Here is a 3,557-nt window from a genome sequence, read left to right on the forward strand (position 1 = left end):
AGTCTCTCTCTCTTTCTCTCTCTCTCTCTCTCTCTATCCCAGTCTCTCTCTCTCTCTATCCCAGTCTCTCTCTCTCTCTCTATCCCAGTCTCTCTCTCTCTCTCTATCCCAGTCTCTCTCTCTCTATCCCAGTCTCTCTCTCTCTATCCCAGTCTCTCTCTCTCTCTCTATCCCAGTCTCTCTCTCTCTCTCTATCCCAGTCTCTCTCTATCCCAGTCTCTCTCTATCCCAGTCTCTCTCTCTTTCTCTATCTATCCCAGTCCGTCTATCTATCCCAGTCTCTCTCTCTCTATCCCAGTCTCTCTCTCTCTATCCCAGTCTCTCTCTCTCTATCCCAGTCTCTCTCTCTCTCTCTCTATCCCAGTCTCTCTCTCTTTCTCTATCTATCCCAGTCCGTCTATCTATCCCAGTCTCTCTCTCTCTCTATCTATCCCAGTCTCTCTCTCTCTCTATCTCTATCTATCCCAGTCTCTCTCTCTATCTATCTATCCCAGTCTCTCTCTCTATCTCTCTCTATCTATCCCAGTCTCTCTCTCTCTCTATCTATCCCAGTCTCTCTCTCTCTCTCTATCTATCCCAGTCTCTCTCTCTATCTATCCCAGTCACTCTCTCTCTCTATCCCAGTCTCTCTCTCTCTCTCTATCTATCCCAGTCTCTCTCTCTCTCTCTCTCTATCTATCCCAGTCTCTCTCTCTCTATCTATCCCAGTCTCTCTCTCTCTCTATCTATCCCAGTCTCTCTCTCTCTCTATCTATCCCAGTCTCTCTCTCTCTCTATCTATCCCAGTCTCTCTCTCTCTCTATCTATCCCAGTCTCTCTCACTATCCCAGTCTCTCTCACTATCCCAGTCTCTCTCACTATCCCAGTCTCTCTCTCTATCCCAGTCTCTCTCTCTCTCTATCCCAGTCTCTCTCTCTCTCTATCTATCCCAGTCTCTCTCTCTCTCTATCTATCCCAGTCTCTCTCTCTCTCTATCTATCCCAGTCTCTCTCTCTCTATCTATCCCAGTCTCTCTCTCTCTCTATCTATCCCAGTCTCTCTCTCTCTCTATCTATCCCAGTCTCTCTCTCTCTCTATCTATCCCAGTCTCTCTCTCTCTCTATCTATCCCAGTCTCTCTCTCTCTATCTATCCCAGTCTCTCTCTCTCTCTATCTATCCCAGTCTCTCTCTCTCTCTATCTATCCCAGTCTCTCTCTCTCTCTATCTATCCCAGTCTCTCTCTCTCTCTATCTATCCCAGTCTCTCTCTCTCTCTATCTATCCCAGTCTCTCTCTCTCTATCTATCCCAGTCTCTCTCTCTCTCTAGCTATCCCAATCTCTCTCACTATCCCAGTCTCTCTCACTATCCCAGCCTCTCTCACTATCCCAGTCTCTCTCACTATCCCAGTCTCTCTCACTATCCCAGTCTCTCTCTATCCGTCTCTCTCTCTCTATCCCAGTCTCTCTCTCTCTCTACCCCAGTCTCTCTCTCTCTCTATCCCAGTCTCTCTCTCTCTCTATCCCAGTCTCTCTCTCTCTCTATCCCAGTCTCTCTCTCTATCTATCCCAGTCTCTCTCTCTCTCTATCTATCCTAGTCTCTCTCTCTCTCTATCTATCCCAGTCTCTCTCTCTCTCTATCCCAGTCTCTCTCTGTCTCTGTCTCTGTCTCTCTCTATCCCAGTCTCTCTCTGTCTCTGTCTCTCCCAGTCTCTCTCTCTCCCAGTCTCTTTCTCTCTTAGTCTCTCTCTCCCAGTCTCTCTCTCCCAGTCTCTCTCTCCCAGTCTCTCTCTCCCAGTCTCTCTCTCCCAGTCTCTCTCTCCCAGTCTCTCTCTCTCTTAGTCTCTCTCTCTCTCCCAGTCTCTCTCTCTCTCCCAGTCTCTCTCTCTCTCCCAGTCTCTCTCTCTCTCTCCCAGTCTCTCTCTCTCTCTCCCAGTCTCTCTCTCTCTCTCCCAGTCTCTCTCTCTCTCTCCCAGTCTCTCTCTCTCTCTCCCAGTCTCTCTCTCTCTCTCTCTCCCAGTCTCTCTCTCTCTCTCTCTCCCAGTCTCTCTCACTCTCTCTCCCAGTCTCTCTCACTCTCTCTCCCAGTCTCTCTCACTCTCTATCCCAGTCTCTCTCACTCTCTATCCCAGTCTCTCTCACTCTCTATCCCAGTCTCTCTCTCTCTCTATCCCAGTCTCTCTCTCTCTCTATCCCAGGCTCTCTCTCTATCCCAGGCTCTCTCTCTCTCTCTCTCTCTATCCCAGGCTCTCTCTCTCTCTCTATCCCAGGCTCTCTCTCTCTCTCTATCCCAGGCTCTCTCTCTGTCTCTCTCTATCCCAGTCTCTCTCTGTCTGTCTGTCTCTCTCTATCCCAGTCTCTCTCTCTGTCTCTCTCTATCCCAGTCTCTCTCTCTGTCTCTATCCCAGTCTCTCTCTCTCTCTCTCTATCCCAGTCTCTCTCTCTCTCTCTATCCCAGTCTCTCTCTCTCTCTCTATCCCAGTCTCTCTCTATCCCAGTCTCTCTCTATCTTTATCCCAGTCTCTCTCTATCTTTATCCCAGTCTCTCTCTATCTTTATCCCAGTCTCTCTCTCTGTATCCTTCTCTCTCTATCCCAGTCTCTCTCTCTCTATCCGTCTCTCTCTCTCTATCCCAGTCTCTCTCTCTCTATCCCAGTCTCTCTCTCTGTCTCTCTCTATCCCAGTCTCTCTCTCTGTATCCGTCTCTCTCTATCCCAGTCTCTCTCTCTCTATCCGTCTCTCTCTCTCTATCCCAGTCTCTCTCTCTCTATCCCAGTCTCTCTCTCTCTATCCCAGTCTCTCTCTCTCTCTCTCTATCCCAGTCTCTCTATCTCTCTCTATCCTAGTCTCTCTGTCTCTCTCTCTATTCGTCTCTCTCTCTGTATCCGTCTCTCTCTATCCCAGTCTCTCTCTCTCTCTCTCTATCCCAGTCTCTTTCTCTCTCCAGCCCAGTCTCTCTCTCTCTAACCCAGTCTCTCTCTCTCTCTCTATCCCAGTCTCTCTATCCCAGTCTCTCTATCTCTCTCTATCCCAGTCTCTCTATCTCTCTCTATCCCAGTCTCTCTATCTCTCTCTATCCCAGTCTCTCTCTCTCTCTATCCCAGTCTCTCTCTCTCTCTCCAGCCCAGTCTCTCTCTCTCTAACCCAGTCTCTCTCTCTCTCTCTCTATCCCAGTCTCTCTATCTCTCTCTATCCCAGTCTCTCTCTCTCTCTATCCCAGTCTCTCTCTCTCCAGCCCAGTCTCTCTCTCTCTAACCCAGTCTCTCTCTCTCTAACCCAGTCTCTCTCTCTCTCTCTATCCCAGTCTCTCTATCTCTCTATCCCAGTCCCTCTATCTCTCTCTTTCCTGGTCTCTCTCTCTATCCCAGTTTATCCCGGTTTCTCTCTCTCTCCTTCTATCCCAGCTTATCCCGGTCTCTGTATCCCGGTTGCTCAGCTCCAGCGCGCGCGCGTTGTTTCTATGGAAACAAAACTTGGAGACGGCGCTGGTTAACTTCCAGGTGTCTCCCCCTAAACCGTCCGGAGAGAAACAGCCACAGAGCCGGAAGAGCGGGGGGACGGGGGAGTGTAATAGACCGG

Source organism: Carcharodon carcharias, chromosome 19, assembly GCF_017639515.1.
Source record: "Carcharodon carcharias isolate sCarCar2 chromosome 19, sCarCar2.pri, whole genome shotgun sequence".
NCBI classification, from domain to species: domain Eukaryota; kingdom Metazoa; phylum Chordata; class Chondrichthyes; order Lamniformes; family Lamnidae; genus Carcharodon; species Carcharodon carcharias.